Genomic DNA, 14,730 nt, shown 5'->3' with positions numbered 1-14,730 from the left:
GAGAAAGTTTAGTATCTAATTCATAAGGTTGTTATAGAGAGTAAGTGATATAACTTAAAGTGTTTAGAAGAGTACTTGAGAAGTATTTAGCAGTCAATTAATAATTATTTTGTTTTGCTTTAATAATTGTTACTTTTATCTACACAAGGGAAGTAATTGATCTAGATGAATGAGGAAGACTTCAACAAGTGTATAATAGGAATCGTGTCTACAAAAAGTAGATAATAACGTACAGATGAATACATTTTATATAAAAGAATCGATACATCATTATATGGTATATGAAAAACTTCAAGAAACTATAATAAGTTGAATGGCACTTGCTGACAGCTAGGAAGGCTCGTAACTTCACAAGGTTAAAAATAATAAGACACAGAAAGGTACGTAACTGGCTGAAAACCAAATCTGCATTCAGGATTAATACTTGCTGCCATGATTCAGCTACTAAAATCTGCTGCTTCTTTTTCTGTTTCATCTATCTGTCTCTCTTTTGTGCCCCAAAGGGTTTCAGTGTCAATGAGCATCTTTAACATTTTGGAGGCTCTTCTTTCCATTCTAATGCTTCTCTTTGGCCCCCATGTAATGGGACTCAGGGTGGAAATCCTCACAGAGCACTTTGCCATGGATCTTCAGTGCTTCAACCCAACTTTGTGTCTTCTGACAAACACTATTTTATACGAAGATACTGTGACAGTTCCAACCAAACACTAGCTATGAAAGTGCAACTCCCCATCTGCAAAGAGCTAGCCCTAATGTTGCTAGGGCTGACATGAGCAAGCACTATGTGCAAAGATTCTGGGAGCCTTGATTCCAAGTGGAGGGTAAGGAAATGCCAGCTTCACCCGGGCCATCCACCTCAATAGCTAATGCGGCAATATTTCAAGGTGGGTTGAGGTGTGGGAATGGAAAGAGAGCTTATTTCACAACGTCCCTTGCCCAACGTATTCATTCTAAAAAGAAATAGGGGGTGAATTACAATAAGAAGTAATAGTTAGTGCTAGGTTGCATTTAGTGACAATTATGGATGCTACATCATTAGTTTTGAATTCTGTATCTGCCCTCACAGGCAAGGAAACCAAATAAATAAAGAGTACAAAGTGGGTGGGGGTAGGATTCGTGTCATTTTGCAAGGACCTAAACAGTTATTTATTGCAGACCTAACAACTCAAAGTTAGAATTTGTTTTTTCATTCTCCCCACAGTTGTTGTGGTTAAGACTGCTGCTTTTTATTTGGAAGTGTGACTTCGCTTGTAGTTTTGTCTTTTTTTTCCCCCCATAAAGACTTCATAAAAGCTTAAGGGGCTAATATTTTTCAGTGTATGTGTGTTAAATATTAATGGCAGTTTGTTCTGAGATTCTACCTTCCCCACAGAGTCTTTAAAAACTGAATTATACCAAAAGTTATGACATTACACAAGAGGAACAGCAATCTTCTCCATAATGAAGTCGTTTGTTCATCAGTCTTAAAATATTCAGTGGCTTGGTTATGACTTCTCTTCTCCCTCCCTCCCTTGGAGGCAAGAAAGCATTAGATATGCAAAGGACACACCTGGCCATTACTGAGCACCAGGTTTAGTGCAGTTTTGCTTCCCCCCTTGACATTTGGCCATTTGACATAATTACATTAAGAAAAAAATTGTAGCCCTTTTCTCCAAGAATTAGCGTACATTGCAATGTTCAGTGGCACTGGTGAAGGGAGCACTTTAACTTTAATATTAGAACAGGTGGATTAAGTACTGTGTTGGGCACTGCTTTGGTTGGACATGCTGGAGGTGAAGTGTGATGAGAAGTTTGGGGAGTATCCACGCATCAAGCCCTTGGGTGTTTAGAATGACTTATTCTCTGCCCCGAAGAAGTAGTCAGTATCGTAAGTATTGCAATAAACTCCTGCAGGTTTGCATGCATTTACTGATGGTCTACTATGTTCCAAGGACAGTGCTCTGTGCTGGAAAGACAAATATAAATAAAGCATTGATAATGTCTTCAGGGTTCTACTTTTCAAGGAGGAGATGGCCGGGTGCAAAGTGCCAGGGTAATTAAGAAGTCAAACTAGCTTATGTATGAAAAAGAAATAGCTTATAAAACTGGGAACTCCAAAGCCCATCTTTAGATGATAACCACTCTCTCCACAGCTCTGGGCAAAACCCTGAGTATGGAGTCGGGGTGGAGGTAATACAGGGGGCTCTTATCAGTCAGGCTTAGGACATCTGCCCAGCCTTAAAGCTAACACTTGTAGCCCTGGCTTGACAGTCCCACCAGGGGGACATGAATGAGAAAACAGGAAAGTAGTCATTTTCCAAAGAAAACTATAAAGCTATAAGCAAAAGAAGAAAAATGCTAGAGAGTCTCAAACGATAATGCCCCCTTTTAGAATATCCAATCTACTCAATTTTTCCCAGAAATATGGATTTCCTTAAAGTAAGGCAGACAAGTAGGAACAGGTGATACTCACTATTAAGTCATACATTTGTGTAACACTATATTTTGCAGAACACACAAACATGCCATATAGCAGCCCATGCTTAGGAAACCATGAAATTCACATTTAACGCAAATGGCAAGTGACTCATATCTTCAAGACCACAGGGTAGAAAGAGGTAAAGGGGGTCAAATAGATGATGACAGAAGGAGATTTGACTTCGGGTGGTGAACATACAATGCAATATATGATGATTTATTCCTGAATTGTACACCTGAAACCTATATAATTTTATTAACCAAAGTCACTCCAATTAACTTAATAAAATTTTAAAAAACCAGAGTTGAATATTCCAAAATTCCCAGCCTCCATTCTATTACTGTAAGTTTGGCCCAAGGAGAAAAATAAATGAAAGCTCTAATTCACTTCACTTTCCTGCGTCTCAGTTTTTTGTTTTTGTTGGGTTTTTTTTGTTTTTTTTTTTATCTATGGAGACAGCTAAAACAATTTCATGCAGTTAGAAACCAGCATTTAGTCAAAATACCACATAGGTACATTTCGTAGTAAAATATTTTATAATTGTTTAATAGAAAAATAAGCTCACTTTACTCTGTTGTAGCATTTTCATACCTGTCTTTGTAAAATGTATCTTATTTATCTTTCAATTCCTAGTACCGATTATGTTCTCATTTAGTTCTTATCAAAAGAATGAGGAATTGACTGAATATGCAAATAAGTGAATGAAAAATACTTGCTCTGACTTAGAATCATACCACATGTTTTCTTTATTAAATGTTGTTTACTAAAATTAGAGATATGAATAATGAATTTTTTTCCAAAGGATTATCAAAGCCCAGTAACATTCACTGATATCAACCAGATGTTGAAATGATAAATGGATGAGCAAGTGAATTTACTCCAACAATCCTATCCACAGTACACCACAGCTGTACCACAGAGTGCCACAGCCTGATGGCTCAAAATGAAAAGTTCTGATCTGAGAACACCTGAAAATAGAATTGTTACCTAAAGTGTCACTAAGGAAATGGGTATAAAGGACTCCTGGCACTATGCTGAAGTCGCAGGCCCTGACACAAACGTGAATTGCAATTCCAGCTCCTGGATTAAGTGTCTCTTATTGAGCTACCATTAGGACTGATCATCTGCAAACCCTTAGGAGAGCTATTCCTTTCCTAGGAAAGGGAACCTATATGTGTAATAGTTCATGCCTGAGTTCTGATGCCAGACAGGGGTGTTCTGATGCCTGAGGTAAAGTCTTGGCTCTGACATGTGAACTTGAACAACTGCTAGAACTCTATGTGCCTCATGAAGAATGGTACCTATCACATAGGCTTATTGTGAAGATCAAATTACTGAATGCATACGAAATGTGCAGACAAGTGTCTAGCACACAGTAAGCACTCAATGATACATGGCCATGTACATCTGTCAAAACTCATAGAATTGTATACCTATAAGGGTAAATTTTACGGTTTGTAACTAAAACCTTAAGAACCTGATGTAAAAATAAATTAATGATTCTGTCCAACAAAGAACATTTTGGACAAAGTTAAAAGACAAAAAAAAAGAAAGACAGATTTAGAGGAGAAACCTGATATACCTAAAACCAACAACGGACTACTATCGAGGATGTATGAAAACTTTGGTAAGTTAACATTCGTGAAAAAATGAGCAAATGATGCAAAAAATCAATTTACAGAAGTAGAAACCTAAAAGATTATGAATTGTACAGATGTTCAAATGTATTGGTCATCAAAGAAATGGAAATTTAAATACGCTTGTGATAACATTTTATAACTTAATTAAATCAGCAAAAATTAGACAGGAGGATAATACCAAGACACAAAGAAATGGAAAAATATTCCACGTTTTCGGGTTGGAAGAATCAATATAGTTAAAATGGCCATGTTACCCAAAGCAATATACAGATTTAATGCAATTCCCTTCAAAATCTCCATGATCAGATTTGTGTGGAAGGACAAAAGACCCCAAATATCCAAAAAATCCTGACGGGGGAGAAAAAAACAACAAGGCCAGAAATATCACACTGCCTGACTTCAAATTATACTACAAAGCAACAATAATCAAAACAGCACAGTATTAGCAGAAAAATAGATACACAGACCAGTGGAACAGAATTGGGAGTCCAGAAGTAAACCCACATATATGTGGGCAAATAATTTTCGACAAAGGAGCCAAAATCATTCAATGGAGAAAGGAAAGCCTCATCAATAAATGGTGCTGGGAAAACTGGAAAGCCACATGCAAAAGAATGAAACTAGACTGCTATCTGTTACCATACACCAAAATGGATCAAAGACCTGAACATAAAACCTGAAACAATATACTGTGTAAAAGGAAACACAGGTACTAAACTCACAGACCTTGGTTTTAGAGAGGATTTTTATGAAATTGACCTCAAAGGCAAGGGAAATAAAATAAATCAAAAATTAATGAATGGGACTATGTCAAACTAAAAAGCTTCTGCACAGCAAAAGAAACAATCAATAAGACAAAAAGGCAACAATTTAAGTGGGAGAATATCTTTGCAAATGCCTCCAATAAGGGCCTAATATCCAAAATATATAAATAACTCATATAACTCAACAATAAAAAAAACAAACAATCCAAATAAAAAAATGGGCAGAGGACCTGAACAGACACTTCTCCCAAGAAGACACACAAATGGCCAACAGACATGTGAAATGATTCTCAACTTCACTAGCTATTGGGGAAAATGCAAATCAAAAGCACAATGAGATACCATCTCACATCTGTTAAGATATATATCATCAACAGGACAAGTAATAAGTACTGGAGAGGTTATGGGCAAAAAAGAACCCTCATACACTGCTGGTGGGAACGTAAACTGGTACAGCCACTATGGAAAACAGCATGGAGTTTCCTCAAAATATTAAGAATTGAATTACCATATGACCGAGCAATCACTCTTCTGAGTATTTGTCCCCAAAATTTGAAAATATTTATTCATAAAGATATATGCACCCCGATTTTCACAGCAGCATTATTCACGGTGGCTAAGACATGGAAGCAATCAAAGTTTCCTATGGCAGATGACTGAATTAAGAAGATGTGGTACATATATACAATGAAATATTACCCAGCCATAAGAAAAGATGAAATAGTGCTATTTGCAAGAACATAGATGGATCTTGAGATAATCATGCTAAGCAAAATAAGTCGGAAAGAAAAAGTTCAAATCCATATGATTTTATTCATATGTGGAATATAAAACTGAAAGCAACAAACAAACATGACAAACAAACAGAGACTCATGGACACAGACAGTGGATCAGTGGTTACCAGAGGAAGGGGGGATGCAGATAGGGGTAAAAGGGGTCAAGAATTTGGTGACAGAAGTAAATCTAACTTTGGGTGGTGAATACACAAGATATATATGATATTGATGAATTATACATTTGTAATTTATTTGATTTTATTGTCACCCTAATAATTTTTAATAAATTAAATTAAATTTTAAAAAAGAGATAAAGAAGGACATTATATAATGATAAAAGGAATAATTTACCATGAAGATATAACAACCCAAAATATGTATGCTCATAACAATTAAGCTTCCAGTTCATGAAACAAATCTAATAGAACTAAAGCGATAAACAGACAAATTCATAACTACAGTCAGATTTTAGCATCCTTCTCTTATTAATGAAAGAACAAGAAGAAAAAAAAATCAATAAAAATATATAAATTCTAAATTACACTGACCTATCTGACCAAGTAAACATGGAATATTCAACAAATTAGACCACTTTGGGGGTCATATGTTTCAATAAATTTCAAATGATTGACATCTTACAAAGTATATTCTATGACCATATCAATATTGACTTTGAAATCAGGAATAGTAAGATATCCACACAATTCTCAAATATTTGGAAATTAAATAACTTTTTCTTTCCCAGAAGCCTAGGAAAAATTACCAAAGAAAATAGAAAATATTTTAATCGAATGATGATAAAAAAAAAAACCACTATTATTTGTGTGATTCTGTTAAAGCAGTAGTAATAGGGAATTTTATCATTCTAAATGGCTATGAAAGAAAGGAGAAAAGACTTGAAATCAAGTATGCTGTTCTTCAATTTAAGAAGCTTAAAGAGCAAACAAAACACAGAAAAGAAATGATCAAGATAAGAGCAGAAATCAATGAAATGGAAAAGACACAAGCAACAGAAAAAACTAATTTAGGAAAAAAATTCTAATTAGCATCATGGTGAGTTCTATCAAATATTTATGGAAGGAAAAAGACCAATATTATATGAACACTTTCAGAAAATAGAGAACACTTCCACACTTACTAAACAGAGTCAGTATGCCAATATCTCTCATAAAATTAGATTCAAAATTCCTTGACAGAATGCTAGGAATACAAATCGAGGAATGTGTAAAAAGGGTCACATATCATCAGCAAGTAGGTTTCATCCTAGAAATGCAAGATTGTTTCACTATTCAAAAACCAATTGTTTAAGTCACCACACTAATAGAATAAGAGAGAGAAGTTATGTAATCATATTAATAAGTTAATAAAAATCAATACCTATTCCTTTAAAAATAGGTAAATAAAGCCTCTTGGCAAACTGGATATATAATAAAATTTTATCTACTTAATAAAAAGCTTCTGAGAAATCTATAGACAAAATCATATTCAATAGTTAAAGATCAAATGCTTACCTTCTAAAATTGGAAACGGGAATGTCCATTCTTAAAATTTCTATTCAATATTGTGCTAGCACGTGTAATAACTCAGAAAAAAAGGAATGAAGTGCATAAACATAGCAAAATAAAAACTAAAGCAATTATCAACATAAAACATCATAAGGTACATAAAAAAACCTAACAGACTTCATAAATGAATCTATAAAGATTACACAATACAAAATCAATACACAAATATTGTTTGTGTTTCTATATGCTAGCAACAAAAGAAAAATAAAATTTTTTAAATGTTTATGAGAAAATAAAAAAATAGAAATTCATTTACCAAAAACTTAAATTCTCCTATACTAAAAACTAAAAGAAAAAACTAGTGCAAAACAGCATTGCTGAGAGAAATTTTAAACAGCTGAAATTAATTAAGAAATATCACACATGTAGGAATTCAGATTTGATACTATTAAGATGTTAATTCACCCAAACCGATCTATAGATTCAATAAAATCCCTTCGAAACTCCGAGCAAGCATTTTTGTAGAAATTGCCAAAGTGAGTCTAAAATTTTTACATGGAACATACAAAAGACCTAGAATAGTCAAAAATATTTTGGAAAAAAAAAGAAACAACAAGATTAGAGGGCTTACACTCCCTACTTTCAGTATTCATTGCAAAACTACAGTAATCAAGACAATGTGGTATCGACATAAGGATGGATATACAGATAAAGAGAACAGAATGGACCTGACCACATATAATTGATTGTGCTTTTAACAAAATCTTTATTGATTTACCATAACAATTCAAATCTTACAACTCATCTATATAAACTTTAAAATTAAATAAATTTTAATATATTCACAGAGTTGTATAACCATCAACACAATTAATTTTTGAACATTTCATTACTCCAAAAAGAAATACCATAACCATCCCCTCAGCCCTAGGCAACCACTAATCTACTTTCCGTTCATATAGAGTTGCCTGTTCTGGACATTTCATATAAATGGAATCATACAATATGTGGTGAATAAGCTTCTTTAATGTAGCACGATGTTTTCAATAATCATCCATGTCGTAGGATATATCAGTACTTCATTCCTTTTTATGGCCAAATAATATGCCATTATAAGAATATGTCATATTTTCTTTATCCTTGTACCAGTTGATGGACATTTGGACTGTTTTCTCTTTGCGGCTATTATGAATGATGGATGCTATGAACAATCCTGTATAAATTCTTGTGTGTACTTATTTTTCATTTCTCTTAGATGTATACCTAGGAGTTAAATTGCTTGGTTATACGTTAACTCTATGTGTAACTTTTTGAGGGTCTTCCAGGTTGTTTCCCAAAGTAGCTACATCATTTTACATTCCTTCCAACAGTGTATAAAGGTTCCAATATCTCCGCATCCTCACCAAAATTTATTCTTATCAGTCTTTTTCAATATAACCATTGTAGTGGGAATGATGGGGCATCTCATTATGGTTCTGATTTGCATTTCCCTGATGTCTGTCAACTGATTTTTGACAAAGGTAATTAAATGGGTAAAGAGTAGCCTTTTCAAAACCTTGTCCTGAAACAACTGTTTATCCATAAACACACACATACGTGCAAACTCTTATCCCACATATGAAAAAATTTAACTTGAAATAGGTCGCAGACAAAGCTAAAGAGTTATGCATTTGCAATTTTAACAAATATTACCAAACTAGTATCTAAAATGTTTGTAGCAATTCAAATGTACTCCCGGGGCAATATGTGACAGTAAATATCCCATACTCATGTGCCCTCTGTGATTTTTATTCCAAACAAACAAATTTATATTTGCCTGGTTCCATCTATCTAAACCCACTGCCTGTCTTCCTCTGTCCTAAGCAAGTGTGATCATGTGATTCTGGTTGATGATAACTCGTCCCCTGAAGCACAGGTCGGGCTCTGAGCAGAGCAGTGTGCCAGGGTCCATGGTGCGGGAACAACAGACGCAGGCTTTTCCTCCACTCTAGCAGCTCATGTATTTACTCTTTTCCACATGTCTGAGCTAATGACTCTGCTGATGTGGCGCAGAGGATTACACTAAGCCACTCTTTGTAAAGCTCGCTTGACTGAGGATGAACTCAGGATGAAATGTTGTTTGTAATGTTCTTTCAGGAATTGCATGACACTGAATGTGTCAAATATTTATATTGGGCAACTAGCATCTATCTGTCTGTCTCATTATCCGTATCTATCTATAAATCCCTGCTCTTTTGTCCCACAGTATTTTTGAAAGGCTTACAGATATAACCCATAACCAGGTAGGATATGATCTCATGCAGAAGCATGAAATAAGATTCCAAATGAAGGTCCTGATATTATTTACTGATTTCACAGTTTACATTCAGTCCGTTCAGCACTAGCCACAGACAGGTAAGGTCTAAATGCTGCTTGCTCCTTCTTCCCTTTTCTTTTCAGTTTCTACTCCACTTCACTCCCTCAAAGACCCTAACGTAACTTTAAGGCACCGAGGTTGTTAGGATTCCTCCCAGCTCCATGTGAGGGCAGCAATAGTTGAACTTTAGCAAGGAGCATCTTCAAACCTCACCTGGCTAATAAAAATCATTCTACGTACAAATCTTAAATAGCCTCTGTTGTAAAATCCCCTTCTCCATCAGGAACAAGGATAGGCAGGAACTAAGATAGGGGAAAGACAGAAAATCATACCTGTACGCATGTAGATAAAAAGTCATAGTCCTCAGGCTTGAGGAGCTCAACTTCTAGCAAGGTTGGAGGCACATACAACTATCTCAAATAATACACAATAAAATGAGATAAGGTGAAGAAAAGAAATAAGGAACAAAGTAACTTGGTAGCACAGGGAACTAACTAGATAGCTTGTCTTGACTGAATGGACTGGAGAAAGCTTCACCCAGGGCTGGGCCTTCGAAGATGGGAAAGAAACTAAAGACCAAGCAAATGACATCAGTGAAAGCACAGAGGCCACAACAAGTACAGTACTTTGAATCCAGTACCACTTTGTAAACCTAAAGTGTTATATTTGGAACGAAGTTTCAGGTTTACAATTGAAAGGCTAATGTTCAGTCTCCATGAAACCAGAGGGTATTTTGTCAAGATAATCATGAGAACATTTTTCGGTTTGTCATTATTCCTCATTTTCTAGCTCAAGCTCCAGTGCACACACACTGTATCTCAGTATTTCCAAAGGTCTCTGCACACACAAAAGAAGGACGGGCAATTTACAGTCAGGGAAACAAGCCGCATGGGACACATTCAGAGAGTGAAAGATTCTGGGCATTGTTAATTCTGACCCTGTGGCCAGAAAGTCTGAGGAACTAACACAGGCATAACCAGCCCTTCCAGCTCGAAACCTGCAGGGGAATAGCTTCGTAACGATCAGGGCCCCTGTGAGCTCTTGAGTTCTAATACTCGTGGGGAGGTCTGGTCTGATAAACTGGGCTCCCTCTGTCCCGAGCATTCAGAACACGGTTTTGACAAGTGACAGGTCCAATTCCTGTTTATGCCAAGAAATGGATACATCTCACTTTCCTTACAATTAAAGCCAGTAAGGCCCTCTTGTTAGCACTGCATTGGGGACAAATGAAAACAATAATGGAAGTAAAATAAAGAATATACAGAGAAGTGGAGAGAATGTTCATCTGCAAAAAGAAGACCTTTGCTCAAACAGCTTTTTTTAATTTTTTTCTGGTAACCAATGGACAAATCTACTTGCAAAAATTAAGTGTGAACTCAGCATTCTGCCCCAGATAATAGAAAAGAAAGGCAACAGGAGCCATTGTTAAACACTGCTATTCAGACAATCTCACAGAAATTCTGGGGGAAAAAAAGTCAGAAAACAACGTTTATTTCAGTTTCAAGATGTAATTGCCACTATGTAAAGATTGTATAGGGGACACTGGGTTCGGAAGTGCTGAGCACCTGGATAGGTATAGTCCTTGGGAACAACGTATATACTCATTCCTCTCATCCTGATCTCATTTTTCCCTCAGTCTGCTGAAAAGGATGACCATTCATTTCCCACTTGTTCTATTCTACGGTGAGAGTGTGTGGCTATGAGCCCTGATTACCTATATTTAAATATGTGTGTGAAGATACAGATATAGTGAGAAGTGAGAAGAAGTATACACTGGGAAATGAAACATCCAAGATAAACATGCCTTTGATTCATTGAGAGAGTCTCCCTCCTAACAACACTCCAGTATATCCTCATGCCAAGATCTGCTTCTTTTTCCCTCGCCTCAGGCCACATAATCAGGTATAACTTTTGTTAACCCACTTTCCATCTCTGTGCCAGGACTTGAAATTAGATGGACATAGGCCAAGCTCCTGGAGTGGGGAAGATGTACAATACTGTCCTTATCCTCAGCCAACTTCTCGAGCAGACAAAAAGGTGAGAAATTAGGATGCCATTAGCCATTATACTCAACATTGCAACAAACTGTGCAGATATTGAACTCCGCCTTTTCTCCTTTCCCCATTTTCATTCTGATCCTCTGATTTCCTGTGCTGGACAAATGCTCCTCCTCCCCCACTGGCCAACTTAGCTTTCACTCATACTTATGGAGGATGTGACCTCAATTCTCTTGCTTCCCAGTAAAATCAAAATCACACTCCCATAGATGGCATTTAGAAACTGTAGTGACCTCACCTTTAGAAACAATAGGTTAAGGATAAGACATGGTATGTGCTAACCGCCATGTCTCACTTTTAGTTAGTTATCTGCTAAAAATTTATTAACTAGAGGGATTTACTGGCCGGATCACTGCCTATAGGTACAAAATATTTTAACAATGACGCATTCTGCTTCTGTACCCCTGCTTGCTTACCCACCTCTTAGTTATCAGTTAATGAATGGAGGAGATATAGTCTTTTGTGTAAAAATTAAGGATGTGGGGGATGGAATCAAGGGCTTAAAACCTTTGTGCCCCTGCGCCTCGGGGCTGCTCCTTGGCAAGGACAGCCGCCAGCTAATAAACTGTCTCTTGGATTAGAGCACTCGAGTTGGGCCTGGTTATTTCGGTCACAACAAAACCACCTTGGAAGGTAAAAAAAAAAAATGTTCACAACTTTTAATCACAGAACTTAGCTTTGGGGGGAAAAAAATCTTGGAAATAATCCAGTGTGCCACATTATTTCAGTTGTGACACCATCAAATATTAGCGGCAAAAATAGGACTAAGAACAAGCAAGATTTTTTTATTTCTCATTCAGGGAACATATTGCTACCTTGTTCCTTCTGTCCTGTATCTACACATGCATTTAAAGGGTATTTAACTGCTTACACTCTACCCATTAGAACAAGCACTGTAAAGCAGGAGATGTATAAAAATAAGGGAAGGACCCTTGTCTGCAAGAAGTTCAATTCTCAATTAACATAAAACTAAGAGTTATAGTACACCATGACCCAGCAGAACCATAGCAACTCACTTGTTTCTTACCATAACTCTAGCAGAAAAAGAAATTCTTCAAAAAAAAAAAGGGGGGGATAGACATCAAAGACATTTATAATCAAAAATCATGAGAAACATAAATGCTAATCAAAATTTATACAAGTATTTACTACTTATGGGCAAAACAAAGTCATCAAAAATAATTTAAGTTCAAGAGATTCTAGATGGTTTGATGAGTCACATGGCTGAATACTTTGCAACAGTACTTACTTATACCTTTGGGGGGCAGGGCACATTTTATTTCCTAGGAACAGTTTTTTCCTATGTAAAATAAAGATTATAGGCTTGGTGTCAGTGGTAGGGAGAATAATGGCCCCCAAAGATGCCCACATTCTAATTCCTAGGACCTGTGAATATTTTATGTTATATACCAAAGGGGAATTAAGGTTTCAAGTGAAATTAAGATTGTTATCAGCTGATCATGCTGATTATAAAACAAAGCGATTATCCTGTTTTATCTGGGTGGGCCCAGTGTAATCACAAGGATCTTTAAATGTAGACCAGAGAGTAAACGTAACATGAGATTCAACCAGCCACTGTGGCTTTGAAGGTGGATAGGAGCCATAAGCCAAGGACTGTAGGCAGTCTCTAGAAGAAGCTGGAGAAGATAAGGAAATGCATTCTCTTCTCAAGTCTGCAGAAGGAGTGTCACCCTGCTGGCACCTTGACTTTAATCTAATGAGAGTGATTTTAGATTTGTGACTTTTAGAACCATAACATAACAAATTCATGTTGTCTTAATTTACTGTTTATGGCAGTTTGTTACAGCAGCAATAGGGCACTCATGCAGTGTCCAGTGATCTTTACAAGGTTATAATAGCAGTTGCCTCAAACATATTCCCATTCTCTCTCTCCCTCTCTCCCTCTCCCTCTCTCTATCCCTCCCTCCCCTCCTCCCTCCATGATATCTTGCCTTATATTATTTGCCTGTTTCGCCCCTCTTCTCATTTTAGGCCTTTTGTCTTTCTATTCTACATTAATGCTATTAATATCCCAATAAAAATAAAATCTGCCTTAGTTTCTCTCAGTTTTCCCTCTCGCCCCACAAAAAGCCAAAGTCTCACAAAAAGACAAAGATGAAATGGTCCTTAGGAGGAAAAGGGTGAGAAGTTATATATTTCAATATTTTTACCTATATATGTCTCTCATCACAATAAATTTTCTGAAGAACCTAATTTAAAATGTGCAATCATTATGCCTACCTCTCATCTGAATCATGTAGGTTTCAACTCATTTAAAAATTATTCCTAATAATATAGAAAATGTTCAATTATAAAAGCTAAATGAAAATAATTTCAGTTCAGGTGCAATACCTTAAAATTAACCTTTCGATTGTTATTGAAATTCTTCTATTACCACACAAGATGTACATTAAAAAATAAAAAGAAAACAAATATAAAAAGATTCAGAAAAATCATCCCACTTTTGTAAATAATGCAGTTTGAATATACTTGAATTAGCTATTCACTTGAATTTATCAAAATGCAGTATTCATTTAAGCTGAAAACTGATCCTGTTTCAAACGTGGCTCAATGTGCACTCAAGAAAAAAAGAGACGACTCTGAGTGTGTAGAAGCCCATCCAAACATGCATTGAAAATAAACTAATAACAGCTGGGAAATAAAATGCTTTTGATGCAGATAGGCAAGTGTTCTACAGAAAACATTTTTATCCTTTTTTAATAAAAGGTTTTTTTTCTCTCTCTTTTAATGCAGGCATAATCATAAAGAAATTTTCAAAAAATTCATTGCAAAGTATGTCCTTAGAAAAATCCACCAAGTTTTTAAATTCCCTCTCATCATGTGTGCGTGTGTGTGTGTATTTTCTCTACAGAAGACATATATATCCAGTTACCAATAGGATAGGTTGTAAAAGTTTATTTCCAAGCATTCATTTCAGGCTCAAAGTATTATTCTCCATGCCTTGATTTTTTAACTGGCAAACTAAAAGTATACTTAACTCATAATACACTGAAAGAGTGAATTTTACCCAAGGAAATTTTTAAAATGTGCAATTCTAGGAACAAATAACAAAATTAATTAATTAATATTTTGCCTTCTAATATATCTATGCTTCTAAAATATACTTAATGTCTCATATTTGAAAATACACGAGAAACATTTATTAGTATTCT

The sequence above is a fragment of the Pteropus medius genome, unplaced genomic scaffold, assembly GCF_902729225.1.
Source record: "Pteropus medius unplaced genomic scaffold, Ma_sr-lr_union100, whole genome shotgun sequence".
Taxonomy (NCBI): domain Eukaryota; kingdom Metazoa; phylum Chordata; class Mammalia; order Chiroptera; family Pteropodidae; genus Pteropus; species Pteropus medius.
This window is presented reverse-complemented; position numbering follows the sequence as displayed.